Source organism: Echinops telfairi, unplaced genomic scaffold, assembly GCF_000313985.2.
Source record: "Echinops telfairi isolate 266 unplaced genomic scaffold, ASM31398v2 ScPeMD7_2;HRSCAF=8, whole genome shotgun sequence".
NCBI lineage: Eukaryota > Metazoa > Chordata > Mammalia > Afrosoricida > Tenrecidae > Echinops > Echinops telfairi.
Window position 1 is genome coordinate 39978121 of NW_022103898.1, and position 22442 is coordinate 40000562.

Sequence of the window (22442 nt, forward strand, 5' to 3'; positions counted from 1 at the left end):
ATTTCACTATCAACTTCTCTCAGCTATTGAACCTTGCTATTGAGTATCATTACTGTTTTAATGGTTATATTTTTCAGTTCTAAAATACTCAATTGATCCTTCTTTATATTTTCTGCTCTTCTAATGAGGCATTCTGCCATGTCATTGAGGGGTCATTTTTGCAAGAGGTGCTTAAAAATCTTTGTCAAATAGTTCTAACACGTGTATTATCTTGATGTTGCCATTTTCAGTTATTTCTTCTTAAGTGAGCTGTGATCTTGCTGGTTCTCTGTAAGCTAAGCACTCCTGGATTATACTCTAGACATTTTGAATATTATGTTATTATGAGATTCTATGTTTTATTAAAACCTGCAAAAACAATGTTGATATATTTTTTTAAGCAAGCAATTGACATAGGTTTTGGTTGAAAATTCAGCCAACTATTTTGGTAGGTTATAGTTCCAAGGTCAGTCCTGTTTAAAAAACCTCTTGCAATCCTATTCAGATCTGCACAGAGCATGTGCCACTCAGGCGCCCCTCTAGGGATCTGGGCAGTGGTCTACCACTGTGCTCGTGTCTAAATAGTTTCGGGTTGGATCAATACATACACAAACCAAGAGTCAGCCCCTGAATTCATAAACAACATGAAGGGGCTGAGCTATTTTTTCTGAGATTTCCTTGGTATCTTCTGGTTCCAAGGGTTCTCGTTGTCCTCTAGACAGAGAGCTCAGGCTTTCATAGCCCCACCCTGTGGGCCACTTCCTGCAGCTTTGCACATACCTGGAGCCAAGCGATGAGAGAACGCCGAAGAGCGAGAAAGACACCTTAGTCCCCCCAGCTTGTTAGTACCACAGCTCCTCCAATGGAAAAGAACTGTTCACCATGCTCGGAGTTTGGGCTCTGCAGTCTCCTGGTGCCACGGATTCCTTGGCCACGGAAGTTCTTGGGAACTAAAGTAAACGAGGACATAATAGAATAAGAAATAAAGACCTCCCCCAAGGCTTTCCGGGGTCCCTTTCCCTGTTCTTTTAGCCAGAATCAGAGGGCCTCTCCGGGAGCTCTCAGTTGCACCCAGGGCCCACTGTGGGGTTTCAGGCTACCTTGCAAGATCCCAGAGAGGAAAACCTGGTTTTCTTTCCCAGCATGCCTGCTGTGCTTACTTTTCAGAGTCCTCAGTTGCTCCGTGTATTCTGCCCATGCTTTCTAGCTGCATTCAGTGGGCGAGACAGGGGGGCATGAGAGTGCTTACTCCATCCTACCTGGAATTAGAATCTCTGCGATATGTTTTTAAACCTCTGTGAAGAGGCAGAAGAATAATGTTTGAAGTTCCTTGTTCTAAATTTCTTGCCTAACCAAATGTTTAGACCTATTAATACTGGAAGGAGGGAAAATGTACGTGTGGGTGGATGAGGTGGGACTATCATGTAGTCCTGTGAAACATTTGGAAGCCAAAAAAAGAAAAGAAGGTCTTTTAAACTTCACTTTTACAGGCTTATATTTTACTCAGTACCATCTGTGGGAAAGGAAATCTGAAGTGAAAGGCAAAATTTAAAATAAGTTTTGGAACCAGTGAAGGACTAAAGAAAGGTTCACTGGGCCAGTCAGTGTGGAGTCAGGAAAGAAGAAACTGCAGTGTACGTCCCGAGGCTTGTCTGTGCCACCTCCAAGCCAGGCTGGCCAGGAATTCCCCTTTCCATTCGCCCTGCTCATAAGCCCACCACAAAAAGCAAAATTTGGGTTTGCCTAAGCCTACGCTTGAGACAGAAATAAAACCTTTTCACCTCCCAACAGAGGATTGGACAGCGAAACTCTGAAAACTTTCCTTACCGTTGACCTTATTTTTCTCTTTTACAGTCTTACATGTCCTTTATTTATGCTTTGACCGTAAAAATGATAAGTTTTGTGTCTCATATTTCCGCATAGTCCAAAGAGTTAGGTCACAATAGAGATCAACCTCTGAACAATGTGCCACAGTGTTCGCTGGTTTCAATCTCGATAGATTAATCCTGGTGTGTGTGTGTGTGTGTGTGTGTGTGTGTGTGTGTGTGTGTGTTAGGAGATTTTCAAAGTCAGAGTTTAACCAAGGTTATAATATCCTGAATTGGGAGTCTTATAAGACTGTTAAGAGTTTTTCTCCAAAACTTCTAATGCAACTGTCCTTATAATGGATACAAATCATCTATAACTGGTTTGGTCAGAAACACCATTTCCTCCACATTTAAAGGATGTAAGTGAAAAAAGAATGATAGTCTACAGTTTGAAAGCAAGATTACAGACTATTCCAAACAAGAAAACAAATTTACTTTACAACCTGCCTGGCTTGCCCAAGATGACTCCTTGGAACTTCGGCACATTTTAGATAGTTAGGTTCGGTGTCACCTTGAATGGGCCAGGATTCTCTATGGTCTGGTAGTTTAGACCTAGTAATCTACCTTAACATCACCGAATACAATGGAATCAGTTGTAGGATCATAACAGGATCAGTTGTGAGCAGCCAATCCATTTGTGAGAAGATTAGGGTGTAATGCAACCCCCTTATTCAGGTCACAGCCCTGATGCAATTGAAATGAAATTTCTCTGGTTGAGGAGGAAGGGCAGGGGGGTGGGATTGCCTTCCATTATAAATGAATGCTGTGGAAAAGCTTATCTGATGAATCTGAATCTTGTATTGTATCTGGCTCATCAACTTCTGGGGGTTTTTGGAGTTAAGTTAATAGCATGCCAATCCTAGGAGTTGTCAGCAGCCTGCCATCTGAGCTACTGACCTTGTATTAATTTGCTTCTCCAGCCACCAGTCTGTGGTCTTCTGGCCACTCTTGGGCTCATCAGCTCACAAGCCAGGAGAAACCTCCAGCCTAACATCATACCTAGAGACTTGGAACCTGCTCAAACTTAGACTTGCCCACTTCTACAACTGTCTAGAAGCCTGTCATCTTCCTGCCAATGTTGGGTTCAACAATCCCCAAAGCTATGATAGTCGGTAGAAGCCTCCAGCTTGGCATTTGACCGACAGACTGAAAACCTCCATGGACTCATACTGGACTTGCCTGAAGCCACCAGTCTCCCCAAGGAGAAAGATAAGGCTTCCTACTGCTGTGTACAGCCACAGTCTCAGAAATTCGCAGGGGCAGCTCTACTCTGTCCTGTAGCATCACGTGGTCATGAGTGAGACGCATCACTGGGTTTGCTTCTCTAGAGAACTCAGCCTAAGACACCACTCAAAATCCTGTCTGCCCTCTCAAGGGCCAGGCAAGAAGCAGAATTCTGAGTTTGCTCCCAGTTGAAAAGCCCTATACAAGAACGAGCAGATTTTAGGCCCTTTGTAGGTTGACCGTTACATGGTCATCATTTCTGTGTATCCTGAACACATATTCTTCTATGTGAGAGGAAAGTCTACATTGTTTAATTAACTGCCTTGAGAGAATTGATTCGTTGAACCACCCTAATATGGACCAAGCTTTGTTCTAGATCTAGACACGAAGGATAGAGGGAGGGAAAACAAGTGCCCTGACTCAAGGAAACACCTCTTTAATGGGAGAGGCAGAGGCAGCTGTGTTAGGTTGGGTCCTCTAGAGAAGCAAAACTAGTGATGGTTGGGGGTATTTACAAAGAGAAAGCGATTTGTATCAAGACGTGGCTTACACCATTGTAGAAATAAATAAATCCAGTCGTATTCAACTTAGGCTTCTCCTGGTTCATGTGAACTGACAAACAGGATGCAGGCTGATGAAGTAGAGACAACAGGGGGCACAGGCCGGTGGATGCAGAGGTCCAAAGTCGGCCAAAATGAATCCACTATTGGTAGTCAGCTAATAGTTCCTGGGATCAAGAGATCCAACCCACACCGAAGGTGACGGGCCAAAGGGGAATTTTCTCTCTCTCTCTCTCTCTCTCTCTCTCTCCCTCTCTCTCTTACAAAAAAAAGCCTAGGACACCAAGGAAGTGTCATTAGGCTCTGACCCAATTGAGAGGTTGGGTCGTGTCTAGTTGACACAATCCCTAACTATCATAGTAGACAACCAACCAAAAAAGTATCATGACAGAAGTTTAGTAGTGAGGAGAGAATGACAACTGCAAGAGACCACGGAATGCAGAGACCGTTCTTTTATGCAGAATGGTTCGACCAGGCAGCTCTGACGGGGCACCCGCATGAAGCAGAGGTGGCAGTGAAGGGAGACGTGAGTTGTTCAACGAGGTGGTCCAAATGGAGAGAGCAGCTGGTCAGAAACCCTGAAGCAGAATCCTTGCTAGCATCAGGATAGATATTTAAGAACTAACAAGAATTGATCTAGGCAGAATTGATCAGAGAGGAAGAGCAGATGGTTTGGATGAGAGAGCCTGCAGGCTTCCATCTCAGTCTCAAGAAGGAACTACCTTGGCCCATCTGGTCCCCAATATGCTTGAAGGTTCCAAAGGGAGAGAGTCTCAATATATTTAGCACATCAGGACTCTCTTTCTCTCACAAGGACTTAAGCTTCAAGAGATTTGGGCCCATCTCCAGTGTATCAACATAGCTCATTCAACAATCTGCAATAATTAGGAAGCTCTTATTATGTGCCAGGTACTGTACAATTACTCACAATCAGGGCTTGGCATATAAATTGGGGAAATGTCCTTGAATTGATTTCCCTGGGAGGTAACTATTACCTGGTAAGTGGTGTTACGTCCCCTAGTCCTGCGGCAAGCTTGGCCTCGCAGAGGATGGAACCGACTGTTCCCTATCCCTTTATGGCTGAGTCCTGCTTTGGGAGTCATCCCGGGCTTCGCTACGGGTTCTTTTCTCTCTGGTACGAGGGGGCTTCAAAAAGAGTGTGGGAAGGTGGGATTAAAAGTGCATGGGATTTTTCTACAACCCTGTTGGAGCTCCTTTGCAGTCTCTCTTGGTTATCTTGCCCAGTCTCATACACATCCCTTGACCTTACACTTCACTCACTTCATTCTCGTCACACTGACCTCTTTGCCTGGAAGTTGCCAGGTCCTCACTTACCCGACAGGCTGTGCACTCACCATTCCTTCTGCCTGGGCTCCCTGTGCCCAGCTATATGCATGAATGATGTCTTCAAATCTTGGCTCAAGTAGTAGGTGAGGTGAAGTTTACCTGAATATTCTATGTATAACAGCAAACTGCCCTACACTCCATTCTCAACTTTTCTTCCCGTGAGCTACTCTTATGAACAGCCCTTATCACTTCTAACGCATGGCATTTACATGTTGTGGGGTCACTGCCTGTCTCCCCTATGAGGTCAGCCCCACTAGGACAAGGACCTGTGCTCACTTCTGTGATCTCAAGTATTAGACGAGTGTCTGGCTTATAGCAGGGACTCAGTCTGTATTTGTTTGTCAATTCTTTTATGTAGATATGCTGCTCTTCCCACCAGATTATAGCCTAATTCAAGTGCAACTTCTTGTATAGAAGCCTTCCATAAGTATTTTGAACTTACTGGCTGGCTCTGTAGCTGAGAGGAGGTACTGATTGTGCAGCATTTGATGGGATTTCCTATTCCAATTCATGGAAACTTTTGTTGAAGGTCATTACGAAATCAAGCAGATTTTATTTTTAACTTCTTATTGAAGTATAGGATACCTATAAAAAAGCACATCTATCCTAAGGGCACAGCGGGTTTTGATTTCACGTCACGAAGTTATCTGTATAACTTTCAACCATATAAATATAGAAACAGCGTTCCCAGCCCCTGGTGCTCCTTCATGCTTCCCTTCCTGACTTCTAACACCACAGAGGAATTCAAGCACATTTATTTTAAAGGCTGTGTATTAGGATTTCAATAGCTTCAAAAATGCCTGTATAAAGTGGATCTTGTAAAATGGATCTGATTTCCCCCCTTCAGTAACAAAGAAAAGCATAAAAACTGATTTATGCTTATTTTAAAAGGCACAAACATAAGGAATTTAGCACAAGTTCACACTCTAGGTTAAGCTTTCTGGTGAAAATCAATTAAATACATTAAATACAAAATCTTGGCTGTGTCTACTTTTACATTATGCACATTCAGCAAAGATTGTGAATACTTTCCTATCAGAGACGCATGTCAAAGGCTTAAGATCCTTCATCACTTATGGGCTCCTCAGATTGATGCAAGAGGAAGCTTGCTGAAGGATGGTTTCATTTAACCTTAAGGGTGAGGAACTTGCGCAGAGTGGGTGTGTTGTTATTCTTATCCTCTCACATCCCCAAATCTATTCTCAGCCCTCCTCTTCCCCACAAGCGCATATGACTCAGACTTCCATAGTCCCGAGTCTGCCTGCTTCCCCCCTTTCCCTCAATCTGCATCTCTGGTCTCCTGGGGCATTCCATATGAGGAATGCATGAACGAGCAGGACCACTTTTCCCTCGCTGAAGAGTGTCCCTCTGTGGAGGCGCCTGCCCGTCAGAAGGAAATCTCCCAGTGGACAGAATTTGGGGAAGTACTTCTGGCTGGCCATTTACTGTAAGAAAGAGATGACCTGAATTTGCTAAGATGCTCTCATTCGTGGGCAGTGGCTAATGGTTGGTCGATTTAGCTAGGAGACAAAATTGCTAAGCACTATTAGAAATGACTAAGTATTTCTAAAGCAAAATTATACGATGGACTTCTAATTATAACCATAGCCTTTGAGGCTATTTGAGGCTCAGTCCCTTTCAGAAGTCATCCACTAAACGAAGGAGGTGGTGAGGATGACTTCTCTGGGTTAGTGGCAGGTTTCTTTCACTGGTCACTTCAGTGCTCGGTCAAAGGGCCCATATAGCAAATAGGAACTGCCTATGGCAACACTAGCACACACTGCCTATATATACACAATAACACTACCTATGGCCACAATGGAACGGACAACTTGCATCAACGGGTGTCCACCTTGTTAACACAGAAGCCAGCGCTGAATCTTTGTGTGACACCAGTCACACCAAATTAATTATCCGGGCCCCTGCATTATTGAAGGGGCCGTCATATGCCTTCATGGGAATCGTTTCCTGTTCTGCTGGACTGCTTTCTTCACCCCCATGGAATGACAAATGTAACATCTTTGCCTCTGACCCAGGAACTCATTTGCAATGAACCCACTGTGGTACTCAGCTCACACACTAGAATTCACTGTCGGTACATCACTTGGAAACAGCCAACTTGATGGAATGACCTTTGGAAGACTCAGGGAGGGCTCTTGCAGGAGACCACATCTTGTGAGGGTGGGGCGTTGTCATCTACATCGTTTATGCCTTAAGTCAGTAGTCAAAGCGGAGTGCTGAAGACATGGCTCTAGGAACCAGGCAGTGGAGATGAGAAGTGCTTCTTTCACACACTTAACTCACCGAGAGAGTATTTTTTCCTCTCTTTGGAGTTGCGCATCTAGTACAGTTGACTTCCAAGTCAAATGGAAAAGAATATTTGCACTGAGAAGCACTGAGGGGGAGGACTGTTTCCATTAGGAACTCTGAGAATGCCCTCTAGACCATTCCGACTGCCCACGCCTCTGGGTCAAGAGCAGAGAATTGGACTTTTGTGCTGGGGATTGATTCTGATTACAGGGAGAAATTGGATTGTGGCTACAGAGTGGGGACAACACTCAGCCTGAAGCCCAGGGGAGTCTAATAGGACACTATGTCCAATTGTACCGGTCAATGGGAAACAGTGGAAACCCAATACGAAGAGAGCCACTAGGAGCCTGGGCCCGGTGAGAATAAGAGTTTGGTCCAGCCCATCAGGTAAGAACATCCAACCTTCCCAGGGTCTAGCAGAGTGTTAGGGAAGCAATGTGATGGGTTGTGGGCAAAGGAAATTAGGATCATTAATCAGACCAAGTCCGATGTGGGTGGTAACCGCTACATTTTATTATAACTGCTTCTTTGTTTCCCTTTACTTGATACCTTTTCTGACCAAACCTGGTGAGGGCAAATGTGACAGTGTAGGTTCCAGGAAGGGCTGTGACGGAACTCCATCACTTCACCAGTACATGGTGGCTGAGGACACATTGTCGTTTCCCTGCGTTGGAGACCTGTGTGTCTTCAGCCAAGTGCAAAGAATTATGAGTGGCAGCAGTGAGCCCGGCCCGGCTATTCCCAGATTTGCTCTCTCCTCTTATAAACCTTGCTTGGTGGATGAGCGCTTGATCCCCTCCTGAACTACCTGGTCCCCTGGGTTTGCTTGCCCTCTGGGAAAGAGGTGCCAAGAGAGAAGAAGCAGGGGCTTGGATTCCCCCTCCAACCTCTTCTGACCTCACAGCCGGTCAGGCAGAAACTCCCCCTCGCAGGCAGGGCTTCCCTTCTCCTGCACAGCTCCGGTGTTCACCGGGCTGGTAATACCCATCCCTGCCCGTGTGCACCTACAGGCCTTAAGCGTTAAGGACTAATCCCTGGGTGTCCCCTCAGCGCCTGCCAGTTCCATTAACCCTGCCCACACTTCTGTAAATAATCCCTGCATGAAATTCTTTTCAGTTAAACCGTTCAAGTGCTCCATCTGTTTCCTGCCAAGACTTCAATGGAGACAGCAGGAAAAATAACCGAGAGCGGAGAGAGCTACAAGCTGGACTATTACAAAGTGGGGAGAAGTTTGAGGCTATCAGGCTGGCATTTTACAGCAGGATAGAATGAGATGCATTTTCACTGGCTGAAATGGGCCGAGATAAAAACTGTAATCTCTATTGGTCATAGTCCACAGTTTCTTATTATTATTTTCTTTCTTTTTTCAGCTGTGGTTAGATGGCCAAAAAGCCTGGGAAGCTCCTTATAATGTGTCAGGAACAGAGGGGCTTCCTGGGATGTGGGACTTCCCACTGCTAAAATGGGAAGAGTCTTGGGCAAGCTAGCACGGTAGGCCACCCTACTTTGTGACTATCAGAAGGACCTCTGAGCCCTTGCAGCTGCCCTCTGCTGAAGGGACATTCCTTGCAAAAGAACACTGCCCTTGAACCACGTGCTGCCCGCCGCCTCTCCATTTCCTATCAACTGCAGACATCACTTATCTACCACGGCATTCTTTCTCATTCATTCTACATGCAGCCTGAGGATCCCTCGCAGCACAGTGGTTCAGGCAGCCCGTATCAATTGAACAGAGTCGGGGTGGGGGGTGGGAGGGCGGTGTGCCAGGCAAAAGCCCATCCGTCACCCTTGAATTAGAGAATTGGCCTCCAACACAAAAACTGAGCTGGGTAGTGAAAAGCCTCAAGAACTCTCTGAGTCCTTATGGCCTCAGGCCCTGCTGGAAAAGAAGGCCGCTTGTCCTTCTTGGTTCCGTTGCACTTGGCAGACAACCTGATCTTGGTCCTTTCTGTGTCTTGGCTCTGCTGTCAATGCTTTGAATGCTGACGGTGTATTGCAATAATAGCAACCCACACCATTGTCGCACTAACCATGTCCAACGTTGTTCTCAGCGCTCTGTATTTTTGTTTTTGTCTGTATTTGAGAGGAAGGTCCTGAGTGGGACAAGTGGTTGAGTGCTCAACAGCTAGCTGAAGGTTGGAGGTTCAAACCCACTCAAATGCGCCTTGGAAGATAAGTCCAGGCAGTCAGCTTCAAAAAAGGCACAGTCCAGTGTAAGACATGAAAAAATAATAATAAGTGATAACTTACCAAGAGTTCATGAGTGCGGGTGGTTGGCGAAGGGAGGGAAATAAATGAGGAGCTGATACCAAGGGCTCAAGTAGAAAGAAAATGTTTGAGAATGATGATGGCAACATATGTACAAATGTGCTTGACACATTGGATGGATGGGTGGATTGTGATAAGAGTTGTACAAGCCCCCAATAAAATGATTAAAAATAAAAAAGCCACAGTCTTGAGAAGTCTTTAGAGCAATTCTATTTTGCACTTATGATAATGACAACAGCATGTTAGAGAAAGAAGGATCCAGAGTCCAGTGATTAGTCGACCCACGATTTAATTCAGGAAGTCTGAAACCACACCTGGGTGTCTTCAGCCTGGGCTCAGCGCTTGGCAGTTAGTGCTCAATAATTAAATATGTGCCTAAATTGTAAAGGGAAGACAAATTCTAACAAAGTCCATTTCTTTCAGTCCACATCCCCTTGGTCCTTGGCCCTGTGAGTCCCTCCAGTAACAACATTTGAATCAAAAGCCCAGGCGAAAAGAATGAGCAGACTGTGGCCCAGGGTAATATGGGTTCACTTCCCGGCTCAAAGTTACTGGTCATGTGAGCTTAGTCTCTTGATCTATAAACTGAGAATTACAATGGTATTTGCCTCAAAAAGTCATTGTACTGAGAATCGAGAACTTGATAGAATGTAAGATTGCTTATTTAATTAAATGTTGGTTTTGATTATTTTATTTGTCATAGTTACAAACGCATACAAAAGTAGTAGCTCTAAGGGTAAAGGGAACATATCCCACTCCATGAGCAATCGTTTCACTCTTCCTAGGAGCCCGAGTAGTTAATGGGTACACTTTGGGCTGCTCACCACGAGGTCAGCAGTTCAAAATCACCAACCACTCAGCGGGAGAAAGACGAGGCTTTCCACAGCCGTAAAGAGTTACAGGCTCAGAAACTCACAGGGGGAGTTCTATCCTGTCTTACAGGTCTCCGTGAGTCAGGATCAACATGATGGTAGTGAAGTTGTTCGTTTTGTTTTCCAGTTTCATCTCCTAATAAAGAACTAGTTCCCAGGAGTCTACCCCTGTTGATGTTTCTTCTCCCTGGGAACTGAGGTAGGGAAAGGAGAAAAATCCTTGAGCTCCCTCTAGAGGCCCGAGAGTGCTCTTACATTCAAAACGTTCAGGGTCATCCAGCACTACCTACAGGATGTTTTCTGATTATTTTGTTCCTTTAAGGTTTACCTCTCCCTCTAAACTGAGTGTTCCTTGCTTGACCCTCCAGATCTGTCTTTCCACTCTGAGATGCAGGAGGCTGGGTATGTAGACTGTAGGCATAGGCTCTCTTGCCGTCTGATTACAGTGAGCTAAACAAATGAAGGCCCCTGGTAGGAGGAGGAGGAGAAAGAAATAATTTGAGGTATTATTTCTCTCGCTTTCTCCCAGCCAGGTCACTAAAAGTCATCAAGGCCCTTTATCCAAAGGCCCCGGCTGCTATATGCATGTGTTAGGATCTCTGGCTCTCTCAAATTCCTTTCTCCCTGGAGACTTAAGGATGGAAATGACTTCCTGCCCAGGCCTGATTTGCTGCCCTTAATCCTTCCCACACCTTCTGGAATTGTCCCTTTATGAACTCTGCTCAAGGACCCCACAGGAATATGCCAGGTGGTTTCCGGGCTCCCTGTCCCACCTCCCAAAGCAGCTGCTGCCTGGTCATTGCAACTCACGAAGACGCCATGTGGGTCAGAGCAGAAATGTGCTCCGTAAGGTCTTCAGTGGCCGATGCTTCTGAAAGAGACCACCAGGCCTTTCTTCCGAGGCCCCTCTGGCTGGACCTGTGCCTCCACTCTTTCGGTCAGCAGCTGAGGCACTCACCATTTGCCCCACCGAGGACTCCCACTGATACCACATCCAAAGTCCTTGGCTGAACAGTCATGTCTCCTTCTCATGAAAAGTCTCCCACCTGCTCAGTAACCTGTGCCCCAACAAGCTACCTACTGAGAGTGCCTCAAATTTCATCCTTGTTTCTGGGGACATTTGACCTGCTGATTCCAAAAGGGGCACCAAGTTTCCCCTCGCAGCTCTAGTTTTTGTGAGACAGAACATATGCCATAGACCATTCTTCCACTCTGCTTGCCCATAAAAGAGGGTGATGGTGTTATTTTAATGTAGTGGTAGCTGGCCTAAGCTAGAGGAAGTGCATGCTGGCTTTATTTGAAGTAGTTTATTTTGTACCAGATATTTAGGGCAAGTTATACTTGACAGGGCGTCCTTTGGTCCAAAGAGATATTTGAATAGTAAAAATCACATGAACTTGGAATTTTCTCCAAGCACCCCTTCACCTTTATTAGGAATTGAATAGCAGGCAGTTCCAAATTGTTATCTAAGAAAGAGGCCAGAAATAAGTTACTGTATAGTAAGTCAGGAGCCCAGGTGGCATATAGTGGATTATGCGTTTTCCTGCTAACCGCAGGTCAACCGTTTGAGTCCAGCATGCACTCTGCAAGAGAAGGGTGAGCCTTTCTCCTCCCGTGAAGAGTTACAGCCTCAGAACCCACAGAAGAAGCTCCGCTCTGTCCTACAGGACCATGATGAGTTGTAAGCCACTGGCAGGTAGCGAGTTTGGTTCAATAAATAGAGATTCCAAAATTCTGAAAATTCACTCCTTTACTTAAATTAAACTGCCCCATAATTCAGGGACATTGATAGCTTTGCCATCAGACAGAGAGCATTGTAGGTCGATTATGGAAGATGTAGTTTGATTAAATGTAATACCTTATTATTTGATCTCCTTCTTGACCTATTTCAAAGTTTTAGTTTTTAACCTTTTGTGCTTTCTTTGTGGTTGGGGGTTTCCTATGTTTTGTCTAGTCATTGTTGTAGTTTGTTTGCTTCTTGTTTGTGTTTCGTATGATTGTCTCTATCTGACATCCAGGACAGGTAGATCTATAGAAGCAGTAACTGGCTTGATAATTGCCTAGGGACATGGCAAGGGGCAAGGGGTGGGGGAAAGGGGAGCTAATAATGCGTATAAGAACGTTTTCTGAAATTGAATGTGCTGAGAACTGCACAAATCTTAATATGAGCAGACGATAACATTGTGTGATATGGGAAGTATATGCAACAAAACCTTTTTTCTAAAGGTCAATTCTACCTTGAGTAGACAGCTCTTTCTCCAGTCAGATGCTCAGGGGCTCTTCCTTCGGAAGTGGACGGCCTGTTCCTTCTTCCTAGTCGCTCTTGGTCTGGCAGCTCCCCTCGCACTGGGTCCCACGCATCACCCTGCCAGCATGACCGTGGCATAGCGGCCAGCATCACAGCCACACACCAGCCACTGCAGTAAGACGAGTCAGGCAGCTTCGACTAGAATTTATGCATCCAGGTAACTCTCTGAATTGTTCTTCAAGAAAACGTTGTATGGAATCTTGCGTGTCCAGAAGTTATTTAGTACTCACTCTTCTGTCCTGGTTTCTGTGGCCATGTGTCGGTAGTTGTTGGTAATACACTGAGGAATAGACTCTGAAGCAAAAGTAAATAAAACAAATAACATTTAAAATAGTCCCCTCGTCTCCACCTGTGCACAGAAAGTCTTAAAATTAGAGATTTTCTTATAAAAAGGCTTGGAGTCAACCTCACCTCTGAAACATTTCATGTGAATTATCCATTTCTGTATATTAAAATTGTGTTCTGAAAGGCTTGCCGCACAATTTGAAGAAGAAAAGTTTAGATCATCAAATACTTTTTGACAATTGCTAGGAAGTCTCTCATTTCCTTTCGGTTTCCAAACATTTACATCCTTCAAGGCTGCAGAGTGATTGGTGAATTTGACTCACTGACCTTATGATTGGCAACTCAATGGGTCTACATAAAGCTCCCTTGGAAGGAAATTCCTTAATGTTTTATTATTTTTCAAATATTTCTTCCCTTTTTTGTCTTATTCTGTAATGTGTCTGAATTCCTCTCAAAATTAATAGCTGAAAATATGATGGAACACCATATCTAAAAAACTTAAGTTGATGAGATCTATGTGATGCACATTTCTGAATCAGCACCCCCAATCTCCTTGAGAACAGGTCCAATAACCAGGACACCAAGTTCTTTAACTGTGTAATCATACAGCTTAGTGTTCCAGGAGTCCCCTGCTAATCACCCATCCATCTGTAGGGCCCATGTCCACTCCTCTGAATATCCCACTCCATTCTCTGTCCACTACCCAGTCCCAACCCCTGTTCCTCTTTAAAGGCGGTAGCTCAGAAGAAACCACATTTTTTTCAGTACTTCCCGATCTCCTGAGCTGGGCATTTCCCCTGCCCCCGTACCACTGGCATCTGTTCCATTTCTAGCTTACTGGGTAGCAGCTAGGACTCTTGGCTGGATTCAGTTTTCTAGTTCCTGTGGTGGAAGCTGGGCAATCTCAAGCTCAAGGACCAAGTTCATCAATAATACAGGCCTGACCCAACTTTTGTTGGTGGTGTTAGTGGCCTGTGAGTTGGCTTTCGTCCCTAGAGACCTTGTGATAACAGACCAGCACGTGGCCCGGTCCTGCCTGTGGGAAACAGAAAGATTTCTCCCAAGTTGTCTCCCCCAAATATAGGCCAAACTTAGCTGCTTGCTACACGTGGCGAATGACTGTACACTGGAGGTCAACAGAATTAGGTCAGGGGTTATTCACCCTAAGGGTTATCAGCCATCCAGAGCAAGCAGTCACCACTGTTTATCCCACAACAAGTAGGGCCCACTCCCTTCTGATAAGGATAGTAGTTGGCTGTTTCCTTGTAGGAGACCCCTGAGAAGTCAAGCCCACCCAAGGGAGGCCAAGGTTAGGCCTCCGTATTGAATCTAGGGTCTGCTCATCTTGTCACATGTATACTCCTAGTCCCGCCCCTTCCTATTATGTGTACACCCCTAGCTCATCCTCTTCCTGTTACACCTATGCCCACTGCATATCCCCCTCCTATTGCTTGTATTGCCTATTGTACAGCCCCTTCCTGTGACGTGTGTGGTTACCTGTAATCACGCACCCTAAGAGAGAAAAGCCGGGGTTAACAATAAACGGGGGCTCCAGCTGCCGGCTAACTCCGCCCGGCTGGCTTTCTCTGGAGGTTTCCGCCCTACCTCGCCTCGGGCCCGTGCTGTGTGCGGACCTGGCTGTTGAGATCGTGGCCGTCCAGGAGGTGAGCATGCTACCATGAATTGTATCTGACTCCATTCTTTCAATCTCTTTTCTCTCTCTCATGCTCTCTATGACTTTAATGTAATCTTTATATATCTTAACCGTAAAATTGTGCTTCCTGAACCCATGGTTAGTTGTGGGGAGCTGTAATTTCCCCCCATATGGCCCCATCTTAGGGCTGTTGGTTGGCATGGCTCTTGTGTCAGTTTAGCTCATTCCTAGTTTCCCTCATTGCATTTCTACTTTACCACTGATGGCGCCCATTTCTAGAGGTCGGCCATTGGCCTTTCCCTGGCAACAGGGATTCCTTCACAGTGGTGTGACCTAATCTATCCCTGGGGAGTTTGGCTCTTGGGTTGTGGGAAGTGATTTCTTGCCCTACAAGTGAACAGGGAGGGAGTGTGTAGTCACACTGGCTGCTGCAGCCGTCTTGGAATGAAAGGCACATGCCAGGCTGGGAAAGAAGAGGGCAGGGAAGGCAGACCAAGCCAAGAGAACCACTGTGAGCAGAGCTGGGGCCATGGCCACACAGTCCCTGACACGACCATGCCACCGGTGAGAGCTGAGCTTTCTGTGATGTGAGCTAAACCTGCCCACAGCCTACAGCACTTTTGTTTAAAATGAACTTAATTCTTCTCCACTTCTGCCCCGGGAGGAAAACCAGACCATATCTGCTCTTTCACTGACTCTAAAATGTCTTCTCATCACTTCTCATATAAAAGTTTTGTTTTAGAGATTAAAAATACCCATCTCTTGGACTGTGTTAGTCCGGGTAGAAATTCATAGGCACTCATATGTGTATAAGAAAGAGCTTTGTATAAAGAGCAATTGTACATAAAGAAAACATCCCAGCCCAGTCCAGATCAAGTCCGTAAGCCTGATATTAACCCATATGTCCAATACTAATCTATAAATTCCTCTTCAGACTCAAGAAACACATGCAATAATACTGAATGTAGGAAGATCACAGGCCAGTGGGTGGGAAATCTTGTGGATCCAGTGGCATTGTAAGAATCTCAATGCTGGCAAGGGTCTCCACATGGTTACTCCAGCTCAGAGCACTAGCATAGTTCCATGTGTCTTGTTAGCTGCAATGTCTCCCACCCCAGGAGGTAAGCAGAGAGAGAGTGTCTCCCACCTCCAAGGAGGAATACAGGAGTCCCCAAAATCCTAAGGAGAAGGCCATGCCCACACAGAGCCCTCATTGGCTATGACCTGATTGACGGGCTAGCCTCTACCACACCTACTATGGAATATTAGGCATCCCTAAAAAACAATCATGAAACTGTCAAACACCTCAGGACGTGGACAGAATTGGAAGGCATTATGCTCAGCAAAATTAGTCAATCTCATAAAGAGACAGGAGGAAACAAATGGAGAGAAGTGATTAAACCCGAGGAGAAGCAGGCTTCGAAGACTATGAAAGGATGAGAATCAGTGGGAGAATAGGAAAATAAACAAAAAATAAATTTAAAAAACAAATCGTAAGCAATTAGAAAAGTCATCAACTAAAATGTGTCTATATTTTTGTGAAGAAAAACCCAGTGAAGGCAATTTAGAAACGGGAAAATTATGTTACCAATTTCTAGGTAATCGTGACAGCTCTGAGCTCCATCCGGCATTAAGCTCCCCACACCCCACTCCACTTGCTTCTGCTCGTGGCAGCAATGGGGTTTGGACTGGAAGGAGAACGGTGGCCTTTTTTTTCTAGTGCCTCCTCCTTCCCTACTTCCTAGGTGGTTTCTGGACTTTCCTACTTGAAGGAGAGGAGGAATAGAATAAGGAAAGGGCTTCAGTAGCTACAATGGTTCCCTTACATATTTAAAAACAAGTTTCTTTGGTTTTGAAGGAGCGCAAAGAGAACTGAAGGAGAACTGTTGGAGATACATCTGTAGGCACCTAAAATATTCGCGGGGGGCGTGGTGCTGTATCCATGTGCTGTGAGCAACTCCGGCTTCTCTGTCTGTCGCTCGCAACTTTTCAGAGCTGGAACCTTGGCGGCCCATCTTCTTGTGGGATTGGCCACATCCCTCTAGGTTTCCCGTGGGCCATTGGCTCTTCCTTTTCCCCTCGGCTCACATCTGGTCCTAGAGAGACACTCATGTCTCCTCGCTCCATCGGCAGTGGGAGGAGAGTGTGTTCCTCCGGCAGTCTGCTCCCTGTTCGATCTGCCCTCTCAGCGGCCTTATGCCATTTGGTTTTATAGGTGTGTGTCCTGTAGCTGTCCGAGCTGGAAGATCTAATCTCCTCCAGGCCGGCTCAGTGGGGTGGGAGGAGATATTTCCACCTCTGTTCTCGGGATGGAAAGCAGGGTTGAAGCACAAACACTGACTCATTCTCTAAAAAAATTTTATTTATGAACTCAAACTTTGTGAAAGATGTCTGTTGAGAATTATAAACAGGCTTACTGCCTACTTCTTGTGAGCCCTGAATAAGTCTTCCAGTCCGATCCATTAGCATGTGGAGTGTTGCACCAACTGATAGATAATCAATGTTTAAATGGCACAAGAAGTTCACAATTGGCTGTTAACCTAAAGGTTGTCAGTTCAAATCTACCCTGTGGTACCTTGGAAGAAAGGCCTGGCAATAGACTTCTAAGAATCCAGCCATTAAAAACCCTATAGATGACAGCTGAGCCCCAAAACACACAAAGTCATCATGAGTTAGAATTGACAAGACAACTGGTTAATTACTGGTTATTGTCTTGAGAGAATCAACGGAAATTGTGACACAGTCCCTCTGTAATCCACAGACACATACATATGCACTGTCATTGAGTTGATTTTGACTATATGCCTTTTGTAATAGCCTTACCTAAATACACATTGTGGTGGTTACATAATTTCATGCCAACTTGATAAATAAATGTAGGGGTGGAGTCTAGCCTGCCAATCAGGTCCCAGCCTTATGATGCCTCCTTATGGATGTGGCCTTCTCATTAGGATTCTGGGAATTTCCTCTCTCTACCTGCCTTCGTCTTCCTGCTGACAAGCTATGCAGAGACTTGCTGAGCCCTGGGAGAGCCTCTCTCTCTCTCTCTCTGCTCCATTGTCCCATTGTGGAGCCATACTCGGGCCACACCAGTGCTGAGATGCTTCCATCGCCATTGGATCCACAAGGTTATGCACCCACCAGGCTGCGATCTTCTTAAATTCTGCATCACTACATGTGGCTGTGTGAGTCTGAAGAGGGAATTATGGACTACTTTCAGACTTATAGGCTAATATTGGACTTATGGACTTCATCTGGACTGGTCTAGGACATTTCCTTAATACACAATTACTCTTTTATATCAAGCTCTCTCTTACACATACATGAGTGTAGATGAATTTGTTTCTCTAGTTGACTGGGTATAACACACACATCTTACCCTCCCCCCAAAAACCACAAAACAAAACTCACTTTCACCAAGTAGATTCCAAATCATAGCGACCCTAGAGAACAGAGCAGAATTGCCCTTGTGGGTTTCCAAGACTGTATATCTTTATATGAGGAGAGCACCTCATTTTTCTCCTGTGGAGTTACTAGTGGTTTCAAAATGATGATCTTATAGCTCAGAGCCCAACTGTAACCCACAAGGCCCCCATGGCCTCATGCCATCTTACTGTAGGCTGAATTAACTAGTAGCTGTGGATCCTGTATAGATATTTAACAAAGTGCTGGTAGTAATAAGCACTGAACTTATTGCTATGTCAATCCTTCTACTGAGCTATAAACTTTGAAAGTCAAGAAGTGAGTAGGGTGCACAAAGCCAGAGATGCATAAAACAAATCTAATAGTTTGGGGCCAGAATCTATTTTCACACTCATTTCCATATGGCAGGACTTCCCTGGGGTATCATTCTTGGCCTGTCTCCTGCTTTCCTTGTCCTCCATTGGGGGTGGGTGAGAGATCTGGAGATGTTTGGAAGAAGGCACTTGGCACACTCAGCTTAACCCCTGCTGCCCTCCCCTCCCTCATAGCTGTCTGCCTGCAAAGTAGAGCATGCTGGTTTGCTCTCCCGGTCATAGGGATACATTCTGCCTTGAGGCAGCAGCAAGGGCTACAACCTGGGGAGGGGGTAAGTTTCACCCATGTAGAGTGTCAGCTAGACAGTCTGTTCAGTCGTATACTCAGCCAAGTCTACCACTGTTGTGCCATCGGTAATAAACCTGACATTTTGACTTCAGGCTTGAAACCTCTTTCACTCAACTGGTTCTAAACTTGTGTGGGAAAAAGGGGACTGGTACGATGATGGAGCTCCCATAAATACCTTCATGATCCACAGAACATCTTTTTTTTGACACACCTAGCCTCTAAGTTTTTATTTTCTTTTATTTTCCCATCTGTATAAACTGATGGCGCAAGCCACTGCCATCAAGTTGATTCTGAATCATAGCAACCTTACAGGACAGAGTAGAACTTCCCTGCGGGCTCTCCAAAGCCGTGACTCTCTTCAGAAGCAAACTGCCACATCTTTCTCCCACGGATTGGCCAATGGGTTTGAACTGCCAACCTTTGCGTTAGCAATCAAGTGCTTAACCACTTGTACTACTAGTACTCATTTCCAATCAGTTTAAGACATTCTGGATATTCGGTGAATCGTGATCATTTCAGTGATAACATGCAGCTGTGTTCCCCAGGACAACTATTCCTGGGCTGTGGCAGCTACTCCCTTTTGATCAGACATGCACTGCCCACTTCTCCTGGTTACCACCTGGGTTGAGTTGCTGAATTTAGCAAATAAAAAAATAGGAAGCCCAGCTGAACTCCCAGTTCAGAGAACAGTGTTTATTATTTTTTCCCCAATATTAAGCATGGCCCACATGAAGTTCCTGTGTTGATGCAGTTAAGTGTGAGAAACAGAAAGATTTCTCCCAAGTTGTCTCCCCCAAATATAGGACAAACAGCTGTTTGCTACACGTGGTGAATGACTATACACTTGGAGGTCAACAGATGTAGGTCAGGGGTTATTCTCCCTAAGGGTTATCAGCCATCCAGAGCAAGCAGTCACCACTGTTTATCCCACAACAAGTAGGGGCCACTCCCTTCTGATAAGGATAGTAGGAAATTATTTCCCTGAAGGAGAGCCCTTGGCCCACGCTGTGCACGGACCTGGCTGGTAAGATCATGGCCATCTAGGGGGTGAGCATGCTATTATGAAATGTGTCTGACTTCTTTATTTTATTCTCTCCTATCTCTCTCACGCTCTATGACTTTATTGTAATCTTTATATATCTCAACTGTACAATTGTGCTTACTGAACCCGATTAGTTGTGGGGGGGGGCTGGCCTTTCCTCCACAGTTAAGCCTTCAATTGCTAAGCAGACAGTTGGCCACTGCAATTCACCCAGAGCTGCCTCAACCATAAGGTCTGACAATCTTCTGAAAGGTCTTGGCCACGGGAAGCCCTTCGACACCTCGTGGTTGCATAGGCTGGTGTGCTTCTTCCATGTGGGCTTTGTTGCTTCTGAGCTTGATGGCCGCTTGATTACCAAGACGATTTTGAAGAGGGACTTGAGCAGACAAGGTGAAGGATGATGAGGAAATGTACAAAGACTCGGCATTAGAAAACCGTAAGGGGAGAAAGCACTCAGCATTTCTCAACTAGAAGAGAGGAAGAAAAACTCAAACCTTTAAATTACAGTATTTAAGGATTCTATGGGCAAAAATGCTGAATGATGCAGGACGCGTCAAAAGAAGAAGGAAGGAATTCCTAAAATCCCCGTATCAGAAAACAATCTGTTCCATTTCAGGACATGGCATATGATCAAGAGTGTACGGTATTGAACAAAGAAGTCTAAGCTGCACTGAAGGCATTGGGGAAAATGATGGTCCAGGAATTGGCAAAATACAAACTGAGATGTTTCAACAAAAGGCAACACTGGAAGCACTGCTAATAAATTTGGGAGACGGCTACCTGGCTTTGCTCCTTCCAAAGAATGGAGATCCAATAGAATATAGGAATTATTGAACAGTATCATTAACATCACATGCAAGTAAAATTGTGCTGAAGATAATGTTTAAGTTGTTGCAGCAGAAATTCCAGCTGGAGTCAGAAAAAGACGTGGAACAAGGAATATCATTCATGACGTCACATAGAACTTGGCTGAAAGCAGATAATACCAGAAAGATGTGTACCGTGTTTTGGTGAGTATCCAAGGCATTGGACTCTAGGGCCATAACTATGATGAAGACAGTAAAGAATAGGATTTCCAGAACACTCTATTGTGCTCGTGTAGCACATGTACATAAACCAAGACACAGTCCTTTGACCAAAACAAGGAGATGCTGCTAGGTTTAAAACAGGAAAGGTGTATGTCGGGGTTGATTTCTTTCACCATACTTAATTCAGTATGCATACTGAGTGAATAATCTGAGAAGTGGAACTATAAGATAAAGAATATAGTATCAGCTGGAGAGAAACAATATGCATATGCCACAACCTTGCTTGCTGAAAGCAATAAGGACTTAAACTACCTACTGAAGAACAGTAAAGACAACAGCCTGCAGTATGGGGTGCACCCAAACACACAAAAAAGCAAAATTCCTCACAAATGAGAAAATTTTAAAGGTGTTAAGAATTTTGTTTTTCTTGGATCCACAATCTATACCCATGAAAGCAGTAGTGGAGAAATCAAACAACATATTGCATTGGGCAAACTACTGCACAAGACCTCTTTAAACAGTTAAAAAGCAAAGATATCACTTGAAAAACGTTGGTGTGCCAGACTCAAGCCATGGTATTTTCAATGATCTCTCACACAAGAAAGCTGGACAATGAATAAAGAAGACAAAAGAGAATTGATATCTTTGAATTACGATCTTAATGAAGGACATTGAATATACAACAGACCATGAAAAGAATAAACAAATCTGTTTTTGAAGAAATATAGTCAAAATGGTCCTTAGAAGAAAAAAAGGCAAGACTTCATTTCATGTACTGTGGACATGCTATTAGGAAGGACAAGTCTCTGGAGAAGGAAATCAAGCTTGGTGAAGTACAGACCAGCAAACTGAGAAAAACAAAACAAGAGGAAGACCCTCAATAAGATGATGTGACCCAGCAACAATGGGCTCAAGTATAGCGAAGATTGTGACATGGTTTCTGCGGTGTACCTGGGAGAACTATGAGTCAGAACTGACTCAAGGGCACCCAACAACCACTACGATCTCGTTTTGGAGGGATGGCTAAACGTCCTGAGAAAGCTGACATATGTTATGGCCCAGCAATTGTACTGGAAGGTATAAAGCTGCTGTGACCCTTTACATGCCCATCAACAAGCCTGAAGCTTTCAGTATTCCACATGCTCACAGAAATCTGTGCAGTACTGCGGTTTTTATGTGCATAGGGTGCTGTCCAGTAAGAGTCGGGCTGCTAACTACAAAGGTGGCAGCTCAAACCCACTAGCTGCTGTGGGAGAAAGATGAGATGATTTTCTCCCATGAATACTTGCAACCTCAGGTCCTAGGGTGACCCAGCAATCTCCTTGAGGAGCCATGTTAGCAGAGAACTACCAGGCATCTTTAGTACTGTCTCTCCCTCCTCATTCCTCTTACACAGTCACTTGGAAGTCTTAGTGATACTGCATCTCAACTAACTTTCAAGTCACCAACTTATATTAGCATGGAGAAGGAATTGGGGCATATGTACTCATGTCTTCCCAAAGGGAACACGGAGTCCAGTAAGTCTGTGTCAATCTGATACAATTGTCAAAATGCATATAATCAACTAGATATGTCTATCTATCTATCTATCTATCTATCTATCTATCTATC

At 44.8% G+C, this 22442-nt stretch overlaps 1 long non-coding RNA gene across 2 annotated transcripts in view; it reads right to left on the minus strand.

Annotated features, from left to right (window-relative positions):
• Positions 1-505: 505 nt before the first annotated feature.
• The window catches only part of LOC123521627, a 22807-nt gene continuing 870 nt past the window's right edge, over positions 506-22442 (minus strand). For both annotated transcript variants that reach the window (XR_006680020.1, XR_006680021.1), the window contains exons 2-3: positions 12666-13030; positions 506-929 (exon numbers count right to left, since the gene is read on the minus strand). This is a non-coding gene — a long non-coding RNA (uncharacterized LOC123521627). The remainder of the gene's footprint in view (positions 930-12665; positions 13031-22442) is intronic.